At 37.3% G+C, this 21,139-nt stretch overlaps 1 protein-coding gene across 11 annotated transcripts in view; it reads left to right on the top strand.

Annotated features, from left to right (window-relative positions):
• Positions 1–21,139, top strand: part of MYO9A (myosin IXA) — a 257,282-nt gene that overhangs the window by 1,725 nt on the left and 234,418 nt on the right. The gene's annotated exons all lie outside the window — the stretch shown is intronic.

Genomic DNA, 21,139 nt, shown 5'->3' with positions numbered 1-21,139 from the left:
ATCAGTGCATAATTTTAACGTTGGTAGAGGGATGAAGTATAGAGGGGCTTTTGTAGTCAGTACTTTAAAATTTTTTATTTTGTGTGTGTGGAACTAAGGGAGAAAATCATATGAAAATTATAGGTCATAACTATAGACATAGTATAAAAGTCAAAAGGTTCAAAAGATTATGCAGTAAAAAGTTTCTCTTCCCCATTTATTCGCCAGCCACCCATTTTCCCTCCTTAGACGCAACCATTATTTCCATCTTTGTGTGTGTCCTTGTGATATTTCTAGCGTACAAGTCTATATATTTATATTTTTAAAACACTCCACAGACAAATGCTTGCATACTGTATATTATGGCTACAGCTCCCCTCTCCCTTTAATAATAGATCCTAGAGATCATTCAACAATAGTATATTTGGAATTGCCTCATTTACTGGCTAGATAGTATTCCATTCTGGTGATCTTGAGGTTATTTTCAGTCTTTGTTTTTACAGACAATGCTATGTGCTTTTCTCTTAAATATATCAGCTGTTATATGTATGTTTTAAGTAATTTTCAGGATTCAAAAAATTTCCTGATGGGTCTTTTATGAACATGCAAAAAAGGATATAGTTAAAGTAAATTTCTCATTGAACCACTCGCTGGGCTTTCATGGAGTTTCACTAGCTTTGATAGAGTTTATATTTATTTGGATTTTTAATAATGTTTTATTGGTCTTCCCTGGTGGCTCAGTGGTAAAAGAATCTGCCTTGCAAATGCAGGAGCCACAGAAGATGCAGGTTCAGTCCCTGGGTCAGGAAGATCTGGAGGAGGGCATGGCAACCCACTCCAGTCTTCTTGCCTGGAGAATTCCATGGACAAAGGGGCCTGGCAGGCTGTAGTCCATGGAGTCTACTTAGCATACATGTACATAAATGTTTATTTATAACTTAGTTGATAGTTATTGAAGGATTTAAAGGAGGGGACTGAAATGATTTGCATTTTTAAAAGATCACTCAATCTACTTTGAGGAGGGTGGATTGAAAGGCAGGCTAAAGGTGTTGGGGGGTGGTAAACAGTAATGGTGCAGCTTCTTCATTTGGGTTTTGAGAATAGATAGGATTTGGCGATTTCACTGGATTTGGTATTAGACTGAGGGTTCATAGAGGATAAGATCTAGGTTTCTAGCTTGTGCCTTTCACTGAGGTGGGGATCTGTATGAGGAAGGAGTGGAATTTTTGTTTTTATCAAGAAAGAGGAATTCAATTTGTGATATTTTGAGTTTGGGTTACTGGTGATTATACTTCTAGCAGATGTAGATGGCCAGTAGGCAACTGGATTTGTGGCTTAAGCTTGTTATTAAGTTCTGGGTTGATAGTAGGTTTAGGTGAGAGAAGAAAAGATTGTAGGATAGAAATTCAGCATTTACAGTACACATAGAATTGAATGTCTAAGCTATTAATAGTAAATTATGTGGTTCAGTTCTGTAAAGAATCTTGTTATGGTTAAACATCAATAAGTTCACTATCTGACAAGACTTTTCAACAGTGTTTTCCCTTGAGTGATATATAGTTCTGAGGGAAATGGAAGTAAACTTAGGTTTTTAGAAAGGCAAAACCTCAGTAGAAGTTAGCACTATAACCTTATTCTTTCTAAGTGTTTAGATTATAGTATTGTAAAAGTTGTTCAGTCTTCATTGTTTACAGAGAAGTATAGGAGCTTGGAAAATGTTGTCTGCCAAAAATATTAAGTGTTTTAGTTTGTATGATTTCTAGCTATATTAGTAACAGAGTTTAGTCAAAGATTTTTCGGTCGTGTTTTTAAACCATGTGATTAAATGTGTGCTCAGTCGCGTTCAACTCTTTTCGACCCTAGGACTGTAGACTGCCAGGCTCCTCTGTCCATGGAATTTTCCATGCAAGAATACGTAAGTGGGTTGTCATTTCCTCCTCCAGGGGATCTTCCCAACCTAGGGCCTGAACCTGCATCCTTGTATCTCCTGCATTGACAGGCAGCTTCTTTACCACTGTGACATAACATTGCCTTAATGTGTTTATAAGTCTCAAGCTGCCTTGTAGAGCTCTTGCCTTTACTTGGACCCGTGTAAATCACTGCTAATGGACATTTAATCTTGAATTCACATTTCAACAAGCACTTCACATATGTACAAAATAAAACTCGTCTCTGTATCCCTTCCCTCCAAAAAGCTGTGGGGGTAGAAAGAGACAAAGGCAACAAAATCATTTCTTTCGATTTCCGGTCTTGATGAATGGTACCACTCTCTCCTCTTGAAGCTTTCAGGAAGCTGGAAATCATCCTCCACTCCATTCTGTACCATACTACCAACATCACTAAGTCCGGCACATTCTCCCTCATGATATTTCAAATCACTGTTATTGCTATTTTTGTTGTCTCTATTTTAACCCCAAATGTCTGTTGGTCTTCTCTCATCTGCCTCTTGTTTTGCCATACCCTCTAGTTCATTCTCTGCGCTGCTGCCAGAGTAAGTGTTCTAAACTGCTCTTTTAGTTAGGCTCTTTCGTATGCAAGGAAGAGACTCAAGTTACCTTAAATAGAGGAGTGCTTCCTGAAAGAAAACATGCATGTGGGAACGCAGGAAAAGTTAAACAGCTTGGTCTTAGAAAGAACGTGAGCTTAAAAATAAAACTGGAAGCCGGAAAAGACAGATTTCACTCTGAGCGAGTGGGTGAAAGTCGCTCAATTGTGTCCGACTCTTTGTGACTCCATGGACTATACAGTCCATGGAATTCTCCAGGCCAGAATACTGGAGTGGGTAGCCTTTCCCTTCTCCAGGGGATCTTCTGAATCCAGGTATTTCACTCTAGTGCTCTACTGTTAACTTGTCTTAGCTACTTTTTCTGTTTCATTTTGTATTATTTTTTTCTCTCTAATCACCCCCCTCCACCACCACCCCCCTCCCCCATCTCACAGCTTTCATTTATTCTTAACTTTTGCCTCCTTTTAACTGCCGTCACTCCCATGCCAGTATCTTGCCTCCTGGCTACTGTCTCTTTAGCTTAAGCTCCTGTTGCTAACTTCTTCCTAGGATTTTATGGTTTGAATTCCCAAGAAACAATCTTTGGATTGTTTAATTTTTAATCATGGGCTGCTAGCAGGTCTGTGTACTGGGTCATGTGACCACTCCTAGCCATTTAGTGTTGACTGTGTGTTTATTTGTGCATGTGGATGTGAGGCAGGAGCATAATGGTGAAAAACATGGGGCAGCGTGCAGGGTAACTTCTCACAAAATGGGGTTGTAAACATGACAGGCACCGTGATTGACATGGTACAAATAAACGTCTAATCATGTCCTTTTCTGTTGAAAGATCTTCAGTGCGTTATTGAAGTTGCTCAGTTGTGTCCGACTCTTTGCAACCCCATGGACTGTAGCCTCCTAGGCTCCTCTGTCTATGGAATTTTCCAGGCAAGAGTACTGGAGTGTTGCCATTTTGTTCTCCAGGGGATCTTCCCGACCCAGGGATCAAACCCCGGTCTTCTGCATTGCAGGCAGATGCTTTACCATCTGAGCCACCGGGGAAGCACTTTCAGGTTAAAGCTTAAACTGTAGCATCGCATATATGTGAGATCCTTCGTGCTCTGACTCTTACTTCTTTAGGCTTTCCTTCTTTGCTGTCTTCCTTAAATTCTTTGATCCACTCATTGAACTTAGGTCTTTGCATGCTCTGTTCCCTTTCCTGTATTTCCCTTCCATCTTTCTTTGCTTGGCAATCTGCTCTCTGATCTTCAAGTCTCAGTTCAGGTGTATCTTCAGGAAGCTTTACTTCCAGGTTAAGTTAGGTATTGCTCCTGTGTGCTCCCAGTATCTAGTGCTTGCTTCTTTCTCAGCTCTCTAATGAAATTCCTAATAGCTTGTCTGTTTTCTTCACTGGGCTGTAGCTTCTTGGGTATCGGTGCAATATGGTTAGGTTTTTAGATTGAGGATTTGTAAAAAAGAATATTCTTATTATAAATTACAATGTATACAGAAAAGTACACAGATCATAGATGTACAGCTCAGTAAATTTTCACGGAGTGAACACACAAATGTAACCAACACCCATATCTAGGATAATACAGGATAATACTACAGCCTACAAGACACCTTATGCCCTCTTCTGGTCACTAGTCCAGTTCAAAGAAGATTTAATTTTAAATAGGAAAACTCTTTTTACATAGATTTCTCTACATATTTTGTGTGTTTCTTTAGATGTACAAGAGACATAGACATTAGAATTTTGATCCTATAGAAAGGGCATACATAGAGTTTATATTACGCAATGTAATTTTGGCTTATTTTTGTGCAGTAGATAAATTCAAAGTCACATAACATTTTAAGATTCAGTTATGGGGTGTTTGTATTTAGGTAGATTTTCTTGTTTGTAAGTTTAATATCTTAGAGCGGCAGAAAAGAATTGATAGACCAAAGAATATTTGCTTAAAATAGCCTGTTTTGAGTGAGGAGCGTGCTTGAGATGGGTATAGTAAACATGTAAAGCACTTTCCAAATGGTGTTTGGCCTCTGGGTTTTAATGTGAATTATGTTGCTAGCATATTTTGGCAGTGGGGTCATCCAACGGGCAACTGGAGTATAATTTTACATGTACAGTGAGGAAAGGACTAGCTGTCCTGTGTCATAGACAGCTGGCCTGCTAAGAATTGGGTTTTGTGTGTGTGTGTGCAACTAACAATAATTTTAGAGAGTACTTTTTCTCTGTTTTGATTTTTCTTCAACTTTATGTGACTCTTTGAATATGAAGGAATTCTTTTAAACAGTCCTTTTCCATAGGTGGACTTTTCTGTCAGTAAATACTAAATTTGTTAAGACCAGTTAAGTAGAAAGAATACAGTAAGTACTCTATATATGAACCTTGAAGTTGTGAACTTTGAAAGATGCGAACATGCCTTCCATTAGCGTCAGGCATGAGGGAAATTGCAGCTTGTTCTCTGTCTCCTATTGCTGGTGGTCCTTCAGTTTTACCATATCCCATAGTCAGTAACAATAGTTACTGACTCCTCTCCCTCCTGTAGTCAGTAGCTCTTCTTGTCTGTTCACTCAGTGCCAGCCCATGTATGCCAGCCGTTATACTATTGTACTCTTCAAGGTACTGTACTGTAAGATTAAAATTTTTGTTTTTTGTTTTTTAGAAATTATTTGTGTGAAAAGTATTATAAACCTATTACAGTACAGTAGTATATAGCCGATTGTGTTAGTTGGGTACATAGGCTAACTTTTTTGTGCTAATGAACAAATTGGACTTACAAAGGCACTCTTGGAACAGAAATCCTTCATATGTAGAGGACTTACTGTATAGACTTTTAAACGTGGATTTCCAGCTTTTTTGATAGTTTCTAGCCTTATCACTTATGAGCTGTTATCTGTAGACAAATCACTTAACATTTCTGAGCTTCAAGAATGTTCATCTCATAAGATTGTCATGAGAGTTAAACAGTTATGTAAAGTACCAAGCACATGGTTGATACTCAACAAGTCTACTTTTTCCTTCTTGAATATGTCTATTTCTTGTTATGTTTAAATATGAGATCAAGAATTTAAAGTGTTGTGTAAATGTCATCAAAGTTTGTTGCTAGTAGAAGTAAATCTTTGGATAGTCTGCTGGCTGTCTTTGAAGTGTGACCATATTTTTCAATTCAAAAAAATCTCTGAAGAGAAGCTTTTCTTAATATCTTAGTATATCAGATTAATGGATGTTAGAATGTCTTTTGAGTCAGTGTGAAGTATCAAAACAAATGTTCTGTTTGCCAATGACAAACATTCCTTAAATCATTGACAGATTGTAGTACTATTGCTGTGTGTAGTATGTTTGAAATCTGTTTACTTATATTGATTAGATGATAGTGGGCTGAGTAGTCTCTGAATTTTTTTTTTTTTTTTAAGGATAGTAACTTCAGTTTATTTAGTTTATTCTCTGGGTTGCTGGATCGTAGTTCCCCAACCAGGGATTGAATCTGCGCCCCCAGTAGTAGAAGCATGGGGTCCTAACCACTGGACTGCCAGGGAATTCCTGAGGGGTGTGTGTTTTGTCTAAGGGAGAAAGTTCTTCAGATAACTGTGTGAATATGAGTTTATAAATGATCTTGAGATTATGTGTTTTCCTTACCTTTTTTAACAACTCTACCTTACTATAGTTTTCCTCCTGCTTTCTCCCTACTTTTGTTTTTTTTTTTAATAATAAAAGTACTTAGGAAATGTTGAGGGACTTCCCTGGTGGTCTAGCAGTAAAGACTTTACCCTCCCACAGGTTTGATACCTGGTTGGGGAACTAAAAACCTGCATGCTGTATGGTGTGGCAAAAAAAAAAAAAAAAAAAATTGAGAAGTTGAAAGAGTAGAACAAAGAACATTGTAAGTCCACCACCTAGATTCAAAAATTAACAATATGCCATCCATATTTGCTTTATTGTTTTTTGTGTGTAGGTGTCTGTATATACTTTAACTGAACCTTTTGAAAGTTGTTATTTTGACTTCTGCCTCAAAATACTTGAGTATGTATCTCCTAAGAAAATATTCTCCGTAAAAAAAAAAAAAAAAAAATATTCTCCGTGTCTCCATAGTGCCACACGTAAGAAAAATAAGAGTAATTTCCTGATAACATTTAGTATTCAGACTACATTTAACTCTTCCCAGTTTTTCAAACTAGAATTCAGTCAAGATTTTTGCATTGCATTTGTTTTATCTTTTTAGTCGTTTTTTAATGTAGAAAAGTTTCTTATCCCATTCCTTTTTCTTATGATACTGAAATTTCTTTGACAAGATTAGATCATTATCTTATAGAATGGCCTGTTTTCTAGTTATCTAATTATTTCTTTGTGCTTTTGCTTAACTGATTCTCTGTCCCCTGTATGTCTTGTACACTGAAAGTTACAGTTTAAAGGCTTGGTTATGCATGTTAAAATGTTTTGGCAAGAGTACATCATAGGCAACATGGGAGGTGGTGGTGTTTCAGGCGCTCAGTCGTGTCCAGCTCTTTGCGACCCCACGGACTGTAGCCCGTCAGGCTCCTCTATCTCTGGGATTTCTCAGGCAAGAGTACTGGAGTGGGTTGCTATTTTCTCTTCCAGGGTATCTTCCTAACCCAGGTATCAAACTGACGTCTCCTGCCTTGACAGATGAGTTCTTTACCACTGAGCCACCAGGGAAGCTATATAATGTCACTATTAGTGATCTAAGTTTTATGAAGTTTAAAGTGATGTTTGCTATATCTTTCCATTGTAAAAGTGTATTTTTTTCTTTTATGATCATCAAGTACAATAGTCTGTGGGGGTGAGGCTTTGATATCTTACAAATATTCCATTCTTCATAATATTCTTTACCTGGTGATTTTAGAATCTTTTGTGAGCCTTGGGCAAATAAGTTTTTAACTTAAAGTTTAAAATGTTGATTTTTCTAATTCGGTAATTTTTTACGTTTATTAGCTGTCATTTTTCTGTAAACAAATGATTTATAACTTTTATCACCTAGGAGTGAACTGCAGTTCTTCCTAAAAGGGCAGAGTAAGTAAATGCTTAAGTCTTTCTTGTCAAATTTTCAGAGTGAGGAGTTGGTCTAATAGTCATCTACAGTGTGACAAATGAGTTTGTTAATCATCTCTTTGTTTTTTATTTGTTGTATTACAATTACTTACAACTGTTCTTTTATTTTTAGATTTTATTGAAGTTTAGTAGATTTACAGAGTTGTGTTAATTTCTTCTGTACAGCAAAGTGACTCAGTTATATGTATTATTTTCCATTATGGTTTGTCATGGGATATTGAATATAGTTCCCTGTGCTACACAATAGGACCTTGTTGTTTATCCATCCTGTATATAATAGTTCACCTTTGTTAATCCCAAATTCCCATTCCTTCCCTCCCTTTGTTCTTTTTCGATGTTTAGATTGTCTCAAATAAGGCTGTTGGGAGTTCCTTCAAGCAGGCACCTGAATTCTTTTTGCATAAACCTATTATTAGTCTTTGAGTGATTCCTTACTTTTGGATATAAGATATCTTGGCTCATCAAGGATTTCTCCTACTTTAGACTGGAATCAGCAGTTTCTCCAAAGAGAAACTGCTCTTTCTCCAAAGAGATCTGTCTCTTTATAGAAGAGGATGATGTTTAGAAAACATCTGGATGCTAAATATGCTCCTTTTTATGGAACTGTCATCACTTCTAGGCCTTGTCAGGAGGAAAAAAAAACGAGGTCATATTGATAATTCCAATTCAAATTTAACATTGCACACTTCTTTCTTCATCTTTTTTAAAAAAACTTTAGTTTTAATCTCTTTTATATTGAAAATCTTAATTTTTATTAACATTGAATTTTTTCCTAAGTATAGCTAAAATAATTTAAAAATAAAATTACTCAGTGAACTTTAAGATTTCTTTGCATCTCATTTTGTCCTTAGAATGTATCCCACCAAGGTTATGCTTACTGTTAGTACTGTGTTTAAAAGTCACTTGAAATCATTATTTTCTCAGTGTGATTGTTAAGAGTTTGGTATGTATTTAGGTCCATTTGTTTATCATTTTAGAGTTTGCTTCCTCCTTTTTTTTAATATATACTCTTACCCTTTGAATATGTAAGATACATAGCTCAAAAGGAGAAGCCAAATGTGACGAATATGTGGAAATCTTATTTTCATCTCATCCCTTCTATTTCCTCCTTGCTTCCCTATAGATAACCGTTTTTGTAGGTTTCTGATGAATCATTCCAGTTTTTGTTTTCTTTCAAAGTTAGGTGTATGTGTGTATTCTCCTTTCATACACCAAAGGTAACATACCATATTTACTGTTTTGTATCTCTTCTTATTCTTTTTTGTCCCCCATTTCACAATATATTTGGGAGAATACAACATATTGGTATATACAGATCTTATTTTTTTTTTAATGGAGGCACAATATTCTGTTGTGTTGTATATCATAATTTTATTAATGAGTTGATATCTGATTAGATATTTGTGTTTAGTCTTTTAAACTATGAATAAATATTGCATATTGAATAGATTAATTGAACAATAAAGTTTCTTCCTCAATTAAGAAGGAGTTGATTTGTTTCAGAGGGACTTATAGTCCAAGGTGGGGTGGGGCGGGGGGCTTTGTTACTGTGTTTTGTTATTGTTAAGATTTCTGGAAAAGTAGATATTTTGGGACGTAAGTACACTTCCTTGCACCTAAATGTTAGGTGATTGATATCACTAATGTTAGTCTGCTTTGTTTTATGGCACCTGGGTTAGAAGGGACAAGGGATGATTTACCTACTTCTTTCTCCCTTTGCTTCCTGGCTCCTTGAAGCATTGAAATAAAAATCTGTTGTCCTGGGTGTTTTCATGTAAGCATAAGTCAAGTTCTTTCCTTCCTGTTTTTTCCCACAACTTCCCCGCTCCTTAACTTCACCTTTTTTTCTCTTTTTGCCTTAACTCTTTCAGATTATCTCCAAGCATTCAATGGGCAGATACTTAGAGTCTAGTAAGGCAGATAAAATGTATAGTTTGAGTGTAAAGAATAAAAGGAATACTAAAGAGAGGGAAGGGACCTGCTAGGATGCAAGGAATTCAATCTCTGGGGCTTATGTAAATTGCTTTATCATATTAAGTTACTCTAACAGGAATTTTCCTGTTGTAAAGGGTCCAGTGGTTAAGACTCCACACTTCCACTGCAGGGGGCACAGGTTCCATCCCTGATCAGGGAACTAAGATCTCGCATGCTGTGTGACTCGCCCCCCCAGCCCCCCCCAAAAAAGAGATTACTATAGCAGTCATATACAGTTGTTAACTTTTCCTTTTTATGCACATATACAGGAGAGTGAATAAGACGTATGCAGTTTTAAGAAAATTATGAAGTAAACATTTGTGTTGTCATTGCCCAGGCCAACAAACAAGAGCTGCCTCCCCATTACCTCACCCTCAGCTCACCCTGTCAACATAGGCCAATCTGTGGAAGTGGCTATTATCCTGACCTTTTGTGACTGTTATTTTCCTGCTTTGCTTCATAATTTTAAATCCCAGGTCATATATCCTTAAACAATGTAGTTTATTTTTCCTTGTTTTTGAACTTCATATTGAGTATTTTATGTGATTTAAAAAATTTAGTTCAGAATTTGTCAATTTAATGCCAAGTTGTTAGCTGTCATTTGTAAGATTTCATCGTGGTAATGTATTCCAATGTATGGTCACAAGGTACTACAATTTTTTTCATTCTAGTTGTGATGGACATTTGAGTAGATTTCAGTTTCTTGCTGTTATGCAAATAATTAGGTGGTGAGTGCTCTTGTACCTGTTTCATATTTTCAAGTGCACAAATATTTCTAAGAATTCCTAAGAATGGAATTGCTGGGTTGTGAGGTATGCACACATTCAACTTTGATAATGGCAAATTGTTTTTCAAAATTATTTTAATTTGTAATTCCAACACAATGTGTGAGAGTTCCCTTTGTTTACATTCTAAACACTTAGTATTTTTAAACTCTAATATTTTACCAATTTGAAAAACATATTGGTGTCTCATGGGTTTAATTTGCATTTTCATAATTACTAATGAAGTTGAGCATCTTTTCACAGTCATTTGAATTTTCTTCTTATGTACCTAAGTTGTTTGCTCAGTTTTTTTCTGTTAGGTGATCTGTGGTTTTATTACAGATTTTTAGGAATTCTATATGTGTGTGTGTGTGTGTTTAGGCTGCACTGCGTGGCTTGCAGGATCTTAGATCCCCTACCAGGAATTGAACCCAGGCCCATAACAGTGAAAGTATGGAGTCTTAACCACCAGACCTCCAGGGACTTCCCTATATGTGTTTCGGATACTTGTCATTCAGTTATAACTGTTGTAGTATACCCGTATCTTCTGTTTTGAATGTGTTTTTTCACTTTTTGTGGTGCCTGTTGATCAACAGAATTTCTCAGTTTTAATGTAGTTACATTTATCAACTTTGGCTAGTGCTGTTTGACTCCTTTTAAATTAAGAAACCTTTTCGTAGCCTGAGGTAAAGAAGATATTCTCCTGTATTATCTTCTGAGAGCTTTTAAGTTTTAAACTTTCACAAATTTAATCTTTACCTGGAATAGATTTTATAGGTAGTATAACGTCCAGTCTTATTCTTTCCCACTCAAACAGATACTCAGTTGTTCCACCATGGATTTTGAAAGGTTCCTCTTTACTGATCTGCAGCGCCACATTTGACATATGTCCAGTATCCATATTTGCATACTTCTGTTTCTGGATTTGCTTCTCTGTTCTATTGGTCTGTTTGACTATTCCTGTGTTAGTAACACACCGTCTTAACTACTTATCACTTTAGAAGTTTCGATACCTGGTAAGGCAAAATCACTGTGGATGGTGACTGCAGCCATGAAATTAAAAGATGCTTGTTCCTTGGAAGAAAAGCAATGACAAACCTAGATGGCGTATTAAAAAGCAGAGACAGTACTTTGCCTACAAAGGATCGTATAGTCAGAATTATGGTTTTCCTAGTAATCATGTACAGATGTGAGAGCTGGACAATAAAAAAGGCTGAGCGCCGAAAATTTGATGCCTTTGAACTGTGGTATTGGAGAAGACTTTCTAGAATCCCTTGGACGGCAAGGAGATCAAACCAGTCAATCCTAAAGGAAATCAGTCCTGAGTATTCATTGGAAGGACTGATGCTGAAGCTCCAATACTTTGGCTATCTGATACGAAGAGCCAAGTCATTGGAAAAGACCTTGATGCTGGGAAACATTGAAGGCAGGAGGGAGACGGGGGACAACAGAGGATGAGATGGTTGGATGGCATCACTGACTCGATGGAAATGAGTTTGAGTAATGGGAGATGGTGAAGGACAGGGAAGCCTGGTGTGCTGCAGTCCATGGAGCCGCAAAGAGTGGGACAAGACTAAGGGGCTGAGTGACGAAGGCAAGTCTTCACGCTTTGCTATTGTTCTTCAGGAAAGTCTTGGCTGTTTTTAGCCCATTACACTTTCATATTTATTTTATTTTTTAATTAAATTAAAAATAATCTTTTTGGCCATGTGGTATGTGGGGTCTTAGTTCCCTGACCAGGGGTCAAACCAGTGCCTGCTACATTGGAATCTGAGTCTTAACCACTGGACCGCCAGGAAAGTCTCGACTTTTATATTTATGTTAGAATCACTGTGTCACATCCCCCCCTCCACCCCACACACACATACGCAAGCCCAACAAAATAATTCAACGTAAAGACAGCATGCAAGATTTTTAATTAAAAACGAAACTGATTCTGTAGCTTAATTTGGGGAAAACTGACATTTTTCCAACATTGAGTTTTCCAGACTATGAAAGTGGATATCCTTCCATTTATGTAATGATTCATGATAAAATCTTTTCAGTGGAGGTCTTGTACATTATTTATTAGATTTGTTCCTGAGTACTTCATATTGTCTGATGTAATTATAAATAGTGATATCTTTAAAAGATTATTTTCTCTGTACATGATCTGACACACTGCTGTATTCAAAATGGATAACCAACAAGGACCTACTGTATAGCACACGTAACTCTACTCAGTGTTATATGCCAGTCTGGATGGGAAGGGAGTTTGTGGGAGAATGGATACATATGTATGTATGGCTAAGTCCTTTCCCTGTTCACCTGAAACTACCACAACATCGCTAACTGGCCATCTGAGGTTATTGATCTGCATATCTGAGGTTATTGATATTTCTCCTGGCAGTCTGGATTCCAGCTTGTGCTTCACCCAACCCGGCATTTCACATGATGCACTCTGCATATAAGTTAAATAAGCAGGGTGACAATACACAGCCTTGATGTACTCCTTTCCCGATTTGGAACCAGTTTGTTGTTCCCTGTCCAGTTCTAACTGTTGCTTCTTGACCTGCATACAGATTTCTCAAGAGGCAGGTCAGGTGGTCTGGTATTCCCATCTCTTTCTAAGAATTTTCCATAGTTTGTTGTGATCCACACAGTCAAAGGCTTTGGTGTAGTCAATAAAGCAAATACCTATAGATTCTTTCAAATTTTCTCTCTCTATATATATACAATTATGTCATGTGCAAATAATAGTTTGTTTCTTGTTTCTTCTAGTCCGTATACCTGTTTATAACGGTAATTTATTTTTTGTTTTTGGTTGCGTGGGGTCTTCATTGCTGCACGCAGGCTTTCTCTAGCTGTGGAGTGGGGGCTAATGTCTGCTTGTGGTGCACACGCTTCTCGCTGCAGTGGCTTTTCTTGTGGAGCGCAGGCTCCGGGTGCATGGGCTTCAGTAGTTGCAGCTTGGGGGCTCTAAGGCTGAGTTCAGTGGTTGTGCCACTTGTGCTTAGATGCTCCGCGTGGCATGTGGAATCTTCCTGGACCAAAGATTGAAGCCTTGTCCTCTGCATTGGTGGGCAAATTCTTATCCACTCTACCACCAGGAAGTCCCTTATACTTTTTGTTTTATTTTTTTCTTGCTTTCCTATGCCACCTAGAGTATACAACTATCTCCAGTATAATGTTGATAGAAGTAGATGGGGGTCATTGTTTTCTTGTTTCTGATCTCAAAGGAAAAATGTTCAGCAGCCTTTCCTTATTAAGTATGTTGTAGGCTTTTGTAGTTACCTTTTATCAACTGAAGAAATTTTGTTCTATTCCTAGTTTGCTAAGACTCCCTTTGCTGCCGCTGCTGCTAAGTCACTTCAGTCGTGTCCGACTCTGTGCAACCCCACAGACAGCAGCCCACCAGGCTCCCCCATCCCTGGGATTCTCCAGGCAAGAACACTGGAGTGGGTTGCCATTTACTTCTCCAGTGCATGAAAGTGAAAAGTCAAGGTGAAGTCTTAGTGAAGTCGTGTCCGACTCTTAGCGACCCCATGGACTGCAGCCTTCCAGGCTCCTCCGTCCATGGGATTTTCCAGGCAGGAATACTGGAGTGGGTTGCCATTGCCTTCTCTGAAGACTCCCTTTGAGATGTAAATAAATAATTGGATTCTTATGGATCTTAAAATCTGGTTGATTATATTAATTGGCTTTCTGATGTAAATATAAGATTTATCTTTGCTTCCCAGGGATATGTAACTTGATCATAGTATACTGTACTTACATTACTGGATGTTGTTTGCTAATTGGGATTTTTGTGTGCAAGTTCTGGAGTACAGTTGGCTTATGATTTTGTTGTCTTGTCTCGTCTTTGCCAGAATTTTTTGGTTTTGATGTTATATTAGCCTCATTAAAAGAATCTGAAAGAATTTATTTAAGATTGTATTATTTACTCCTTGAGTTTTTGGGAGAATTTGCTGGTAAAGTGGTGTGGCTCTGGAGATTTCTTTGGAGTTTTCTTTGTTGGGAAAAGTTTTTATTAGGGTCATTAAGATTTTTTTTTTTAATGGGACCAGTCTGTTTTTCTGCGTTAAGTTGTGCTAAGATATATATGTGTGTGTGTGTGTGTGTGTGTGCGTATATATAAAATTTCCTAATATAGGATTTCATCTAAGTTTCATTCAATTTCATCTAAATTAAAACATTACCATTGTAACATTTACAACATTGATAGTTTTGCCCTTTTTTCCATTTCTGATCCCTTTCTTTTTTGTTGCCTCATTACTTTTGGCTCGAGGTTTGCCAATTTATAGTTTTTTCAAAGACCTACTTCTGGCTTTGTTGGCCCTTTAATTTTATATATTTTTTTTTTTCTTTTTTTGTTGTTTCTTTTTACTTGTCCTAGTTTTACTTTCCTTTTTTTTCTGTCATCTTGAAAAGACAGTTCCCTAAGTTTTGCTTTTTTCTGTTATACCCATTTAGAATTATAATTTCCCTATAAAATATTGCTTTAGCTGCATCTTATAAGTTTTGAAATATAATATTTATGTTACAGTTTATTCAAAATACTTTCTGTTTACTTAATGGTCACATGGATTATTTAGGATTATATTTTTAAGTTTGCAACTATGTTAGGATTTCCTACTATATTAGCTGTCTATTGCAGTATAACAAGCCCAAAACTTAGTGACTTATTATTGTTTATAGTATTTGTGGGTCAGAACTTCAGGAGTGTTTCAGCTTGGCAGTTTTGCCTGAGTTCCTTTCCATGTGGATTTTTCCATGGAGCTTTTTGAGTGTTGTTAAGGTATGACCGCTAGAATTCCTGAGGGAGAAAGCACCAGGTAGAAGCATGTTGCTGTTTGTGACCTAGTCTCAGAAGTCACTGAGCCTCACTTCATTGCATTCTGCTGGGCAGGACAGTTACAAAGGGCCATCCAAGTTCATGGGGCAGAAAACACAGGGAAGTGTGAACATCACGTTTTAGAAGGGTGTGTAGGATGGGATAGATATTTGTATGGAAGATACTATTGATATTTGTTCCTTGTCATTTTTTTGTTACTGATTTCTCTTTGTTTTAAAGAACATGGTATTATGATCTGAGTGCTGTTTCTTTTTTTTTTTTCTGGATCTCAAATTTACATATATTGGGTTTTCTTTCTTTCTCACATGTTTCTTAATTTACTCTGTTTTTCTTTCACTGTGCGCAGTTTCTTCAGATGTGTCTTCTAGTTCACTCACTTCAACTATTCCGTTTTACATTTCACTTGTTGTGTTTTATAATTTTAGAAGTCCTGTTTAGTTCTTTCTAAAATCTTCAAAGTCATTTTTTATGGTTCTTTTCCCTTTCAGATATTTTTCAGTCTTCTTTATCACTTGATACATTAGTAAGCAGTTTTTTTTTTCTGTGTGATCATTTTCAATATCTGAAATTTTTATAGATTCTACTAAAATCTACATTTTATGGTGCTTTGTTTCTTGCTTGCTTGGTCTAAATAATGCCTTTTCTTGGGACATTATTTGTGATATTTGCACATGGCATCTTCTGGATGCCTATAACCTGTTTTGTGTGTGTGTGTGTGTATCAATAAGGTAATAGAATTAAGGTGACAAAAATGTGTGTCTGAGTGTTTTGTGTATACGTGTATTAGGGTGGTAATAAGCTGAGGTGGTGGTGTGTCTTTTGGTTATAATTCAAAACATCCTGTGGCCTATGTCACCTGATTTTTTAAGGTCAAAAGCAAGGTAAGAATGGTTTTTACATTTTCAAATGTATGAAGAAAAATAATATTTTGTAACATGTTAAAATTATATGAAACTCAGATCTCAGTGTCCATAACTCAAGTTTTACTGGAGCACAGCTGTGCTCATTTGTTTCTGTATTGTCTGTGGCTGTTTGCATGCCACAGCCACCAAATCGAGTGGTTGCCACAGAGGTCAATATGGCCTCCAAAGCCTAAAGTATTTATATCTGGCCTTTTACAGAAAAAATTACAACTTGTCAGGAACTCTCCGTTACAACTCAGTGCCAGCACAACTTTTCTTCGCAGTTCTTGGGGGATAGGCTAGAGTGGGACAGGTTTACTTTGGTTTATTTTATGAGTTTTAGTTGTATAGGGTCTCCTATCAGACTTACTTCCTAGGATGGGCCCTGGGTTTGGCTTCTGTCATTGTAAGACTGAAAACCAAAGCCCAGCCTTGGCTTCAATCAGGGGCTAGTTTGGCTTCATCCTTCTGCTTACCTCTCTAATAAATGTTTTGGTCTTATAATTCTACTTTTTAAATTATGTATTTTCTATTTTATTAATTTAAAAAGTTTCAGAGGGGTGTTTTGTTCTGAATAATTGGCCATATTATTGGAGATTGTTTGTTTTTGAATATGAAAAAAGTTTAAGACTCAGAGAAATAGAGTAGTTAGCTCAAAAGTTGTACTAATGGTAGATAGCCAACAGAGACTTTGACTTTAGGAAGCTTACTTACCATCTAGGAGTGAGAAGTTAGGATTGTACATTGCTTTCCATGTTCCCAATACAATCTGTAGGATTTCTGCTACTTGGGCCACGTAGGAGAGGACAAGAAAGGCATAAATTACTCATAAGGTCTTTGGTAGGGAAAACAAATACCATATATAGAAATTGGAGAAATAAAAAGATGTTGAGAAGGAAATGAAAAAAAAAAGTGACATTATGAAAGACAGTGAAATTTAGTAAATCTGCCAGGTTCACTATATGAATTAAAGATGAAAATAGGCTATTTAATTTTGTACTTACTTTGTAGCAGTCATTGTTTTTTATATACAGTATCATATTTAACTTCATAGCAACTGTGAGTTAGGTGATAATGTTGATTTAACAAGTATGCAAACATTTAGGGAAGTTGGTTTATTATTTATTTACCAAGGCTCATACATTCAGTTCAGTCACTCAGTCGTGGCTGACTCTTTGCGACCCCATGAATCGCAGCACGTCACACCTCCCTATCCATCACCAACTCCTGGAGTTCACTCAGACTCATGTCCATTGAGTCGGTGATGCCATCCAGCCATCTCATCCTCTGTCGTCCCCTTTTCCTCCTGCCCCCAATCCCTCCCAGCATCAGTCTTTTCCAGTGAGTCAGCTCTTCGCATGAGGTGGCCAAAGTACTGGAGTTTCAGCTTTAGCATCATTCCTTCCAAAGAAATCCCAGGGCTGATCTCCTTTAGAATGGACTGGTTGGATCTCCTTGCAGTCCAAGGGACTCTCAAGAGTCTTCTCCAACACCACAGTTCAAAAGCATCAATTCTTCAGCGCTCAGCCTTCTTCACAGTCCAACTCTCACATCCGTACATGACCACTGGAAAAACCATAGCCTTGACTAGATGGACCTTTGTTGCAAAGTAATGTCTCTGCTATCTAGGTTGGTCATAACTTTTCTTCCAAGGAGTAAGCATCTTTTAATTTCATGGCTGCAGTCACCATCTGCAGTGATTTTGGAGCCCAAAAAACTAAAGGCTGACACTGTTTCCACTGTTTCCCCATTTATTTCCCATGAAGTGATGGGATCAGATGCCATGATCTTCGTTTTCTGAATGTTGAGCTTTAAGCCAACTTTTTCACTCTCCACTTTCACTTTCATCAAGAGGCTTATTAGTTCCTCTTCACTTTCTGCCATAGGGTGGTGTCATCTGCATATCTGAGATTATTGATATTTCTCCCAGCAGTCTTGATTCCAGCTTGTGCTTCTTCCAGCCCAGCGTTTCTCATGATGTACTCTACATGTAAGTTAAATAAGCAGGGTGACAATATACAGCCTTGACGTACTCCTTTTCCTATTTGGAACCAGTCCAAGTACAGTTCTATCTGTTGCTTCCTGACCTGCATATAGGTTTCTCAAGCGGCAGGTCAGGTGGTCTGGTATTCCCATCTCTTTCAGAATTTTCCACAGTTCATTGTGATCCACACAGTCAAAGGCTTTGGCATAGTCAATAAAGCAGAAATAGATGTTTTTCTGGAACTCTCTTGCTTTTTCAACAATCCAGCGGATGTTGGCAATTTGATCTCTGGTTCCTCTGCCTTTTCTAAAACCAGCTTGAACATCTGGAAGTTCATGCATTAGTAAGTATTAAAAGTAGGATCTGAACCCTTCTGTGACTATAAAGCTCATGTTTTTTCAACAGAGTTATATTGTGAAAAAAAATCTCTGAATGGTTAATGGATGTTTTATGAAAATATATGGTTAACATTGCTATACTTATATGAGAATCCTTCAGGCATTCATTTAGAGGTTAGTCTTATTTTAGACAATTCAAATAAGTAGTATTTGGTTTCTAAGGTCACATGAATTAGAAGCAGCAATGAGAATAGAGGAGCATTTGTAGGTTTTTATGCTGGCAGGATAAAATTTTTTCTGTAAATTGAAAGTACATCAGTCTGGTGATACTAAGCATAGGGACAGGCAACCTTACTTTTATGTATCAGTCGTTTCCACGAGTATCACTATCGTAAAAATGGACATTTATTGCAGGAGTCCAAATTCTTAAGAAACACATAAATTATATTCATTATACAGTTGTCCCTTGGTGTCCATGGGGGATTGGTTCCAGAACACTCGATTGTGGATACCAAAATCTGGAGGATGCTAGAGTTCCTTACAGTTGGCCTTCTGTATCTGTGGGTTGTGCATGTGTGGATACTGAGGGCTGACTGTCCTCTGCTTTTTAAAAGGATAATAAAGTTAGAAATAATGGTGTCGAAACAATTTTTTCCAGAGAATTTGCAAGCAGTAGCTTCTAACACTTAAAGAGCTGAAATTCCAGTTTGTTGGGTAACTTGGATTTCTAGAATGACTTCTCTAAAAGTTCAGAATAGTTGAAAATTATCTGGTGTGCTGGAAGGTAATTTGTATTTGCTATCTGATTCTAATACTATACAGTAAAATAATGATTAACTTGTACTTTTTCATGAAACTAGTAAACTTCTTTTCATAAATAACTCAGTTTTCATAAGTTTGTAATTTAGCATTGGTATCTCCTAGCTTCACAGAAGAGAGATAAGCTTGTTTAGAATCCCACTTGAAGTCATTCACATCATACAGTTTTTGACACATGGTGAATGATGGCATCTTTTTAAAAGGATCAAAACCTAAGACAACTTTCAAGATTGAAGTTTTTTTGTAAATGGTCTGGCAGCATTGCTGTTGATAATTTCAAGGTCTTGAAGGAATAAAAATGATCAATTTTTCAATATTTTTATTCTTAAGGCAATATTTGATTAATACTTTGAAGTGTTAACTTAGTTGTTCAGTGTACCATTTTAATGAATACAAAATTTTAGGTTTTATTGAGTAAGTTTATTGAGTAAAGGGATACTCTGTTCTCTGATCATACTGCTGCCTTTGGAAGACTACTTTTGCAAAAATGAACATCATTGATCAGAGAAGGGAGCCTGGATGACTGCGGATAAGTGAGCACAGACATATCAGTGTAAGTAGAAAAAACTCTTAGCACATGTTAATTGGAACCAACAAAGCTGGACTCTATTTAAATAGTATGTGAAGAGCAGTGATTTTCACTATGATAAGCGACATAGAGTTAACATTAGAATTTTCTCAACTCAAGGATAGTTGCAGTGATCAGAAAAAAATAACCTACTGGTGTGGGCAATAAGATAAATAATTGACAGAAACCAGCATGTTACTGTTTTATTCAGTGATTGGAAGTACTCTCGTTGGTTGGTGATGCTTCTACATGTCTTATGTCCATAGTACCAAGGCTGAGAAGTATACACGAAGGTAAAGGATTGAGTTGGGGGTAGGAGGGAAGGTGTCAAGAGTGGCAGGTGGCAAATATGTTAGGTACAAATTTGATAGTGTTCGCAAATAGACCTCTGGCAATGGCAGTTACTCCTTGGAAGGAAAGTTATTACCAACCTAGATAGCATATTGAAAAGCAGATATTACTTTGCCAACAAAGGTCCGTCTGGTCAAGGCTATGGTTTTTCCAGTGGTCATGTATGGATGTGAGAGTTGGACTGTGAAGAAAGCTGAGTGCCAAAGAATTGATGCTTTTGAACTGTGGTGTTGGAGAAGACTCTTGAGAGTCCCTTGGACTGCAAGGAGATCCAACCAGTCCATTCTAAAGGAGATCAGCCCTGGGTTTTCTTTGGAAGGAATGATGCTGAAGCTGAAACTCCAGTACTTTGGCCACCTCATGCAAAGAGTTGACTCATTGGAAAAGACTCTGATGCTGGGAGGGATTGGAGGCAGGAAGAGAAGGGGACAACGGAGGATGAGATGGCTGGATGGCATCACCGACTCGACGGATGTGAGTCTGAGTAAACTCTGGGAGTTGGTGATGGATAGGGAGGCCTGGCGTGCTGCAATTCATGGGGTCGCAAAGAGTCGGACACGACTGAGCGACTGGACTGAACTGAACTGAATGGTAGATACTAAGAGTAGAGATCAGAGGTCAGAGAGATCATAATTGAGGGGATGGAACTGAAAGGGCCTTGAGTATAATATTTGAAGCTCTTTTGGAAAAAGAAAGCCATACATATGTGACACAAGGCACAGAGGACATTGTACTTACTAGGCAATGGAAAAAAAAAAAAACTCTTGAGTTTAGTATCTTGTAGAATTCATTATAATACTGTGTCAAGATTTATTAGTATGCTATATAGTTGTATTATTTTGTTAGGGCTGCCGTAACAAAATAACACAAATGAAATACCACAAACAATATTTCTTTGATTTTTTTTTTTTCCAGGAAAAGTTTATTTTCTAGGCTCTGTAGCTTGAAAATCCAAGATCAAGGTTTTGCTATGTTTGGTTTCTCCTGAGGGCTCTCCTTCATTTATAGATGGCCATCTTTTTCCTGTGTCCTCACATGCCCTGTTCTCTGTATGTGCATCCCTGCTG

This window comes from Bos mutus, chromosome 10, assembly GCF_027580195.1.
Source record: "Bos mutus isolate GX-2022 chromosome 10, NWIPB_WYAK_1.1, whole genome shotgun sequence".
NCBI lineage: Eukaryota > Metazoa > Chordata > Mammalia > Artiodactyla > Bovidae > Bos > Bos mutus.
This window is presented reverse-complemented; position numbering and strand designations above follow the sequence as displayed.